The sequence below is a fragment of the Peromyscus maniculatus genome, chromosome 17 (genome assembly GCF_049852395.1).
Source record: "Peromyscus maniculatus bairdii isolate BWxNUB_F1_BW_parent chromosome 17, HU_Pman_BW_mat_3.1, whole genome shotgun sequence".
NCBI lineage: Eukaryota > Metazoa > Chordata > Mammalia > Rodentia > Cricetidae > Peromyscus > Peromyscus maniculatus.
In genome coordinates, this window is record NC_134868.1 from 33,822,413 (window position 1) to 33,833,268 (window position 10,856).

The window sequence follows — 10,856 nt, forward strand, 5'->3', positions numbered from 1 at the left end:
GTATGATTGAGCATCCTTTGGGTATATGCCCAAGAGTGGTATTGCTGGGTCATGAGGTAGATTGATGACAAATTTTCTGAGAAACCCACATACTTATTTCCAAAGTGGTTGTACAAATTTTTACTCCCACCAGTAGTGGAGTGATGTTTCCCTTACTCAAATTTCTATGTAGTAATTTAATTTCTTGCTTCTTGGCGATTCAATACTTGCGATAGTTTGTTCTTAATGATTATCATGAATCTTAACAAAAAATTCTTACTTTTTCCTTCCAGTTCTTCCCAGCCTGTTTTTCTCAATTGTATGATGTTGGTTATTTCCTCCAGTCTGATCATTCTGAGGCCACATGATGGGAGGGAAACTAAAAATGCCTGTGGGCCCTTAATTTAAAATAGATGCAGACTTCAGACTCTGTTAGTTCATTCTCTCTCTCTCTCTCTCTCTCTCTCTCTCTCTCTCTCTCTCTCTCTCTCTCTTCTTTCTGGATTCTTTTTCTGCTAGAAAACATGGACACACACACACAATTTATGAATAAGAACGCTCCTAGGTGTTAATATGACAGAGAACAAAGTCAAGATACTGGCCTTTGTGAACAATGGCCACTTAGCAAATGTTTCCAACATGAACTCGTCTTGTTAAATTGTGTGCTCAAATTGATTGTCACTGTTTATTTATGAACATGCCATTTTCATATTTTGCATCTGTACATTCATTAGGTGTAATCACTCACCAATGATGCATATTGAAATTTTAAGCATCATATTCTACTGTATTCAGTTTTCTTTTCACTTATTTAAATGGGCCCACCAATACCCATTTATTCTTGCCTGGCAGTCTGGCCTTCTCTTCCCTGACCTTTCTCACACACTTGCTAACATCCATTTCCACGTCCTGTCTCCAATGAAAGTGACTGTCGAATCTGTGCTGCATTCTGGATCATGTCATATACTAGACTACACTAGAGAGACCATATTTGTGATCATATTATCACCAAGAGTTTTTTGTTTGTTTGTTTGCTTGTTTTTCGAGAGGGTTTCTCTGTGTAGCTTTGTGCCTTTCCTGGAACTAACTTGGTAGCCCAGGCTGGCCTCAATCTCACAGAGATCCGCCTGGCTCTGCCTCCCAAGTGCTGGGATTAAAGGCGTGCGCCACCACCGCCGGCTATCACCAAGAGTTTTAAACCTCCAAAGTTATTAGCACTTCTTTCCTAGATATCCTCTGACCAGTCTAGCTCTACCAAACACCCAAGCAACTGACTCTTTGAGCATCTAATCCTTTTGCTTTTCTTGTCAGTGAAACTGCTGTTCGCTACAGTCCTGGAAGCTTTAACAGTGGAAGCACATTCTGAAGTATAATTTGCTAGGTGGTAATACTACAGAGTGTACTTTAACACCCGAGGGTGACTGTGCCCTTACTAATTGACTAAGGTTACTATAGGGCCAAAGTTGAGTATTTAGCAGATAGACTGTTGTTGACCCCAACCTCTTACCAGTCCTTGACGGTGTTTTTTTCCTTTCTCACACCCTCAGCCTTCACATCATGTTTCTAATTATAATTACCTTAAAGCAAAACAAAACAAAACAAAACACCGAAAAGCTTCCAATACTTTTCTTTCTGATTTATTTACAACATTCATTCTTTTTTAAAATAAATGCAAACTTTTTTAGATTTTCTTCTCCCTTCCTCCCTCCCTCTGTCTTGCTCATCCTCCCCTTTCTTCCTCTGTTTCCTCTCTCTCCCTCTTCCTTCCCCCCACTCTGTCCCTCTATTCCTTCTCTTCCTTCCCAAATCCTCCTCTTTCTTCTCCTCACTCTTTCTGCCTTCCTCCTACCTCTTACTCTTCGGTCCTTCCCCTTCCCCCTTCTCTCAAGCTTTCTCTTCCTCTTCCCCACATCCTGGCTTGTTCATCTACTTTGCTCTTTCTTCTTCTCGCACATGTTTCGAATATGTGTGTACAGAGGTGAGATAGAACTGCACTTCTGCCCTCTCCAATTTCAGTCCCAATCCTTCTGAATGCTGCATTTCACTGTTGTGCATTCGATTAGCCTTCATAGCCTATTGACTTCCCCAGCTCCCCTCTTCAGCTCGGGTATTTCTTCTGAGTTATGGATGAACAGATTGAAATGCTTGCTGAGTATTTTCCATTACACAGATACTTCATTGCCAAAACTCAATCCACAACTTTCTATCACCTCCCACATCAAATCATTTCTACTTCTGTGGATTTCTCTAAAAGAAACATAACAGAATCTATCCAGGTGCCAAAGCCAGAAGTACAAAAGTTATTATTGATGTCTTCCATCTCCTCCAAGTTAACTTTGTATGCTATTAGTATCTTAGAAATATTTGGAGTTGATCCATTTTTTAATCATTCTCATCATTGTCTTCACTTGCTTCCACCATGAACCATTTTTGTCTATTGTAGTGGGTAGCATTTCACCAATAGTCTATCATTTTAAATGCCATAATATATCTCAGCATCTCTTTTCATGTCTCTTTTTAATCTTATTTCTAAAATCTAAATAGGATCATTTTTAAAATTGTTCAGTGATTCTCAACTACCATTAGGATTAGAAATAGTTGTCATAGGAATATAAGAAATCCCCTAAACGATCTACAGTTCTCAGATGTGCAATGCCCACCCCAATTCCCTCTCTCACTAATTTCCTCCCTCTCTATTTGTCTCAAGAGGTTGAGCATGCTCCTCCTATGCTCATTCCAAAGGAAAAAAACTATCCTGATCAGATGCACATCATTCAGGATTCCATTCTCAGGCTCCTTTATTTGGAAGACTCTTCTGACCTTGAAACTATACTGTATGTTTCAATTTATGCATCATATTCAGCTATGATATTTTTAAATATGTATTTCTTTTAATATACATTATGAAACTTTCCAAATTTTCTCATACCAAAGCATATTATTTATATTCCACTCCAATGTAACTTTCAAGAGACCTCATATAAAGTACACCTACACTCAACCAGTCTTGATGACTGTTTATCACTTCTGGAGGAAATCTTTTATTCCAGCCAAAGCAACTCCTTCTAACCAGCCTTTTCGAGATGCTCAAATAATAGACCTCACAGGAATCCCAAGACACAATCAAGATCAACTTATATATTTAACGAACTGTGGAATGTTTGAGGACACAGATGACATTGTGTAAAAGTTATTGTCTCTGATTTTAGTTTTGGGGGGATAAGTGGAGGCTTATAGGACCAGACTCAAACTTAAGTACACAGTAGCCTCTTCACAGAATTAAGTTCAGTCCCTACCTCTAGAGATCTGTCTGATTTTTTTGACCATAGAATCCAGACCTTTACATCCTCAGCTTCCAAGAGTACCTCCCCTTTTAGACAAGATTACCACATGCCTGCCCCAATGTTAAAACGTACTTGGTTCATTTCCAAGAGTATAATTTGTGTATGTGTATTTATTTTAATTGAAAATAGATTCTTCCCTCATAGAACACATCAAGACCACAGTTGCCCCACCCTCCACTCCTCCTAGCTGCCCTGTTCCTTGCCCCTTCCCCAGATCCATTCCCTATCCTCTTCAAAAAAGAGCAACCCCCCTCCCAGAGAGGACAGCCAAACTGGACAAAACAAGATATAGTAAGATGAGGCATTTTTAATTAAATCCATTGAGAAACAAATTAGCATTGTGAGTAACTGCACTGCACTGACTCAGTAAGTTCAATTAATTCCCATAATCCTCCTCTAATTACAGTAAAGAGTTGTTCCATCTGTACCTTTTAACAAAGGGTTACTGTCTGTTGTGTAACTAACTTTTCCTAGTGAGATGATACACACATGTACACTCATCCAAGATAGGGAGTCCATTACAGATCAAGGTACAGATACTACCAAAGTCCAGCATGGTGAACCAATTAGTTTTACTGGGATGGCTTTCAGGAATATGGGTGAAGTGTTACTTACAGAGCATAAATGATTCAAAGCCCACCCCAGCAGCAACAGCAGCTCACAGATATTTTATTTGTGCCAAAACGTGATTTTATTTGTATGTTAATAAATGAAGTTGCCTGGAGATCAGAAATCAAAGCAAGCATAAGCAGAGTCAGGTAGTGGTAGCACACACCCTTAATCCAATCACATGGCAGGCAGAGTCTCGGTGTAGTCAAGGACGCAGCCAAGTGTGGTAACAGAAGCCTTTAATCCTAATACCAACCATAGAGGTCTGGAGGTCTGTAAAGACAGAAAGTGGCGTGGCAAGGAAGTCATGTGACTGGGCTTAGAGCCAATGAAGAGGTAGAATAGAAAGGCAGAAATAACACAAGTCAGACATTAGAATCACTCTCTCGGGGGAAGCTACTGCTGGTGGTAAGCTAAAGCTAGTCATGTCTCTTGCTCTGATCTCTTTGGCTATTAACTCTGTATTTGGCTCTGTGTTTCATATTTAATAGGACTGTTTAGAAATTCGTCTACACACAGATCTGGGAACCTGGAGCACATTGCACAGCCTTCAGGCAGCTCAACAGACTGGAAAGTGTCCTTCTTAAGTGTATCAGTTGGTCTAGACCTCTTTCAACTAGCTTTCTAGTTGCTTGGTTTCTGCTTCTTCCAGGAAGCTTTTCTGATCTCCAAGTCTTCTTTGCAGCTTCTCTGGGAGTGACTAAGCAGATTTACTATTTACTCTGGGATGCAGGGTCCTAGAGAATCTAATCAATTTCAGGGACTTCCTGGGGCTATTTTGAGTCCTTTGCCTACTGGCTGAAGGAGTTTTCCTGCAGGATGGAATGTTTCAACCTCAGAGGAAAGTGTTACAAAACTATCTCTTGAGCCACTGTAACTATTTGAACAAAAGGTACTCTTAGCTCCCTTGGAAATTTACAAGATCACTTGCAGTTAAATTCCTAACAGGGAAGAGACACGATCTCCAGTCAACACAGCTTTTACCCCTTTAAAGAGCCTCCTACTTAGAACTCCATTTGTATATGACTTCTCAGGCTGACAGGTCTGCAAAGGTTTATGAGTGCTCAATTTTTTTAAGAATAATGGATAAAATCTTATGCTTGTATAACTGAAGAACACATTCTCATGATTTTTCACTAAGCTGTCTTGCTCCTTTTTGCTTTTCTTCCAGGGAGAAAAGATTGCCAAGCAGATTTAAAGTAGTAATTCTCTATTTTCACAAACACTGAACTCTGTTATATGCTGCACAGATTATACATAGCATGGGTCTAACTTATTTTCTAAATTCTTATTCCTCACCTGGCCTAAAACAAGGACTATGCCCATAGCACCATGAAAGGAACCAAACAATAAATAGAATTGAATAAATGATTAGAAGAACAAAAAATGAATTAGTCAAATGATCTGAAGACTTCTAGCCATAAATAGTAGCTCTATCAGTTTTTCCTCTTTTGCTTGGGGAAGGTATCTTTCTTCTTCAAGATTATAGTTAATTCTTCACTGTATACTGTGGCTTCCATCTCAGTTTTCTTATTAGCTAGATCAATGTTTTCTTACTATATGTACATGCATGTGTGCGTGCGTGCGTGCGTGCGTGCGTGCGTGTGTGTGTGTGTGTGTGTGTGTGTGTGTGTGAGTGTGTGTTTGAGAGGGGAGAGGGAGAGGGAGATGTTATGTTTGTAACTTTCAGTATTATCCTGGTTCCTTCTCTTTCATCTGCATGCCCCCCACGCTACTTTCTTCTCCAATGCTCATCCTTATGGTGTTTTCATACACTGCATATCACCTTTCTCTCCTGTTGGAAAAGTAAATGATACTCTTTGTCTCCTAACCCTGTCTAATTCTGGAAAGTTCTGCTGTTGTCTCTTTAGTTGCTTTTATTTTGTTTTATTTTGTTTTGTTTCCCAGTATTACCAGAAACTCGCTGGTGGACAAATCCTGTGTGTAATTTCCAACCTCTTATTGCTAAAACTGCTCACCAAGTTTGCCATCATTGGCCATTCTTACTTACTCTTTTCACATCCTTTTCGCCTTTGAAATCCATGACATCACAATGACCTAAGTTTCTGAGACCATTCTTCCTACATCTCTGTCACCCAGGTCTTTCCTCTCGGCATTCTCATCCCAACCCCTCTCCCAGCATGATCTTTCTGCCACTACATACTTGTGACTTGCATAACAAATAGCTTTTTTGCAGAACTCTAGAAAATAAATGTGGTTTCTTTCTAATGCAGACACACTCCTAAATGAAAGTGAGCATTGGAAGCTCACTTTCTCTACAACTGAACTCATTATTATCTTCACATTTGAACAGTTTGTTCTCAATCTTTTATCTCTGTGGGCTTTTATTTGCTTGAACTTTAAAAGGCAAAGAACAAATCAAAATCCAGCATCAATGCTAAATTTTGTCTCTTTCATGATCCCCTTTCCTTCCATCCCAAGTCCAGCAATCCTTTCTAGCTCCCTGAATTCTCCTCAACCGTATTCCGCATGCTCACAGCTACCACTTCACCCTTGTGCTCTTTGCTTTGAGAAGCCCTACAGTGTTGCAATATCTACCTTTCTTGTTCCCACGTTTATATCTTACGCTCAGTTTTTCACTCTTATGTAGCTACAGTTTCCTGAACTATAAATCTAATAATGTCATAATATTCTGTAATGTGTCCTATAAAGTTTGATGGATAAAAGTAGGCACACAAGGCTCTTCATAATCTCATATGCTAACACACATATCAGCCTTGAAGTTCTGTCATACACCTGTAGTTGCTGCCTCAATTACCCTCTTTAATCACATCCCTTTCTCTACTCCTTAAATTTTGCTGTTAGTCAGACAAAACCTATCAGTCCTCTAAAGGGGTTATACTGGCTTTGAGGATCTATTTTGCTCAAGCTTTTTCCTCTGTTTGTTCTGTTCTTTTATCATTTTTAATCTGGTAAAGCAGAGATGCAGAAGCTGAAGGTACAGTTAGTTCATCAACAGAGCACTCTCAACATGCACAAGGCTCTGGATTCAGTTCCCATGGCTACAAGTAAACCTGCATGTGTGCGTGCATGTGCTTGCTTGTGCGTGTGCGTGTGCGTGTGCGTGTGCGTGTGCGTGTGTGTGTGTGTGTGTGTGTGTGTGTAGAAAGAAGAATAAGAAGGGAAAAAGGCATACAGAGGGAGCTTGAGAGATTAGGTCAAACCTCTTCAAGGTAAGTGTTAATAGTCTTTACTGATTCCTGCTGCTTTATCAGGTGAAAGCCTATGGTAATTACTTTTGGTTTTCTATGCCTATTTCTCATGTAACAGTTACTAGATTTTATTGTAATCACCTATTTCCCAGCAGATAAGTGGTATTAATAAATGCTATTTTTGACCACGTCAGAAATGTGTACAGTGTGCTGTGGTTACTCTCAGCCCACCATTGCATTCCCTTCCCACTGCTTATCCTTATAAACCCCTTTCTCATATTTATTACTTTAGGTTTTGTTGTTTCTTACAGAGGTTGAAACTATCCATTAGTGCCTTCCCCTCTCGTGGAATCTGTTAGTTGCCAAGAAATCATCAATCAGTGGTGGGGGCCCATGAGCCCTTTCTCTGTGTATAGCTGACTATTTGGAGAACAAAATGGGTCCAGTGCTGGTAGGCACAGCTGCGGTGAGTTCATAATTGGGGTACCGTGGTCATCCTTGGAAGCTGTCATTTCACAGCCTGTCATCGGTTTCCAGCTCTTACATTTTTTTTGCACCTCTTCTGCAATCTTCCCTGAATGTTAGGGATGTGATCTAAGTGTCTTCTTCAGGGCTGAGCCCTCAACTGTCCTTTATTCTAAGCGTTGTTCTTTGTCTTCGCCTCTACTCACTTCAAGGAGAGGCCTCTCTGACCAACGCTGAGGGTAGACTTTGCCTGTGGATGCAAACACAGATTTTTAGACAACAGTTTGATGCTACCTCAATTTTGCTAAGCAGCAGTATTAGCTTCTCCTTAGAGCTTAAAAGACCTCTTCATTCGGATAGGGAGAAACTCGGGGCTAGAAAAGTTGCCAGGAATCCCCAAGGATGACCCCAGTTTGGACTACTAGAAATAGTGGAGAGGATGCCTGAACTGAATTGGCTTGCCCCAGTGATCAGATCAGTGAATACTCTGTCATCACAGAGCCTTTCTCTAATGACTGATGGAAGCAGATGCAGAGATCCACAGCCAAACACCAGGCAGAGAGCTCCAGGAGTCCAGTCAAAGAGAGAGAAGAGGGATTCTATGAGCAAGTACATCAGGATCATGATGGGGAAACCAGCAGAGATGACCAAACCAAACTAGTGGGAACTCATATGAGTTGGATCAATGGCTGTGGAGCCTGCATGGGACTGGACTAGGCCCTCTGCTTGGTGAGACGATTGTGTAGCTTGATCTGCTTGAGGGACCCCCTGGCGGTAGGATCAGAATTCATCCCTGAAGTATGAGAGGGCTTTTTGGAGCCCACTACCTATGATGGGACACCTTGTGCAGCCTTGAGGCAGGGGGAAAAGCTTGAACTTGCCTCTACTGGGAGGCCTTGCCTTCTTGGGGGTAGGTTGGAAAGGGGAGGCTGTGGAGATGGGAGGAGGGAAGAGGGGGATCTTTAGTGTGTAAAATGAATGATATCTACCTTCAAATGTTCCTTATGTATTTTAATTAGGTTATAAGATAGTAAGTTTCTGATAGGATTTTTCATAATCCTTTTGTTTTGATTGGTCTTGGCCCCAACCCTTTATTTTCCTATTGCTCCAATTGCTCTCATTTTACATATATATATATATATATATATATATATATAACCATCCCTTCATTTTTAAGAAATATTCCCCCACATAGATGTTGTCTCTTATCTGACTTTATAATTACTCCATAATTACATACAACTAAAGATTTGAGGCTAGAATGTGAATATGAGATAAAACATGTGTATTTGTACTTCTGGGTCTGAGTTACCTCATTTGGTATAATATTTTCCAGTTTCATCCATTCATCTAAATTTTCCATAGTTTCTCTTTTTTTTATAGCTGAATAAAATTCTGTCGTGTTTATGCAACGCGTATTCAATACCTGCTAACCAGGTGATGGCTATCTGGGCCGATTTCATCTCTTAACTACTGTGAATAAGGCTACAATGAACACGCATGCACAAGTGTCTCTGTAGTAGGATATGGATTCATTAGAGTTCATACTTAGGAATTGTGTGGCTGGGTAATATGGTAAATCTAGGGTTTTGTTTTGTTTTGAACTTCTAAACTGACTTCAATGTGACTATTCTAGGTTATACTCCTACCAACAGTATATAAGAGTTCTCATGTTCCCATATTGTGCCAATATTTGTTGTTATTTTATTTTTCATGATATCCATTCTGACTGGGGTTAGACTGAGTCTTAAAGTAGCATCAATCTACCATTGCCTGATGGCTAAGGATATCAAACCCTTTCATTACAATTTCCTTGACATTTGTAATTCTTATTTTAGAGCTCTCTTTACTTCTATAGCCCATTCTTTCATTTTTTCCTCTCTTTTATTGGTGGTTAGTTTAGTGAACATTGTGTATATTCTAGTTACTAACCCTATATCCAGATGTATAGCTAGAAAATGTTTTCTGCAATTCTGTGGGCTGAAATCAGAGAATTTAATTCTTAACTCAGTATTCATGATGTTCTATAAAATGAACAGTACATACTAAGATTTATGTGTGGTATTATGTTCCCCAAAATATTGTGAATGCTAATAAATTTATCTTGGGTCAGAGACAGAACAGCCACAATACTAAATATAAAGGATAGGCAGTGGTAGCACACACCTTTAATGCTAGCATTCCAGAGGCAGAAATCCATGAGTTCAAGGATAAAGCCAAACATGGTGACTTACGCCTTTAATCCCAGAAAGCAAGCCTTTAATCCCAAGGAGTGATGGTAGAAAGCAGAAAGGTATAGAAGGCGTGAGGACCAGAAACTAGAGGCATTTGGCTGGTTAAGCATTTTGGCCTGGTTAAGCAGTCAGGCTTCTAGCAGCAGTTCAGCTAAGACCCATTCAGATATGAGGACACAGAGGTTTCCATTCTGAGGAAACAAGATCACCTGAGAAGTTGGCCAGGTAAGGTTAGATGTGGCCTGTTCTGTCTCTCTGATCTTCCAGTGTTCACCCCAATAACTGGCCTCAGGTTTGATTTTATTAATAAGTCTTTCTATGATTCCTGCTACATTAATATTCAATAAAATTAGACATTCCAACCAGAGAATTAACCTACGATACTAAACATGGAGAAGGAGCAAGGATGTTGATATACTGTTTGTGTGCTTTTTCCTTTTCAATTAAAAAGTCTTAGATTCATAAAATCAAACTGCCACTACTTTATTTGTGATCATATGGGGTGCAGCAACATTACACTGGCCATATAGAGTTTGAAATGTGTGGAAGATGCTTAAGAAGACAACTTTAGAGGAGAATAGTAAACATAAATTATTAATTTTGCTCAAACCAAATGCTTTCTATATCCTTATGAATATATTTACTTATTCATTATTTATGATTGATTGTTACATTAGTTATTTTTTTCTATTGCCATGATAAAACTTTATGACCAATATAGAATGATTAATTTATTTGAGTTTTAGGGTTCCAGAGGCTTAGGGTTCTGTCAGTCAAGGTAGGGAGCATGGTAGCCAGCAGGCCATCATGGCATTGGAGCTCCCTGAGAGCATACATCTTGATCCATAAACAGGATGTAGAAGGAACTAGCTCAAAATGGCATGGTTCTTGTGAAATTTCAAAGCCAGTGCCAGTGACGCACAGCACCAGGGAGGCCCCATCTCCTAATCCTTCTCAAGTAGCCACCAACAGGGAACAAAGTTTTGAAATGTCTGAAACTTATGGGGGTGGGAGGGTGGTGGTGGCTCTCATTCAAACTACCACCTTACCAC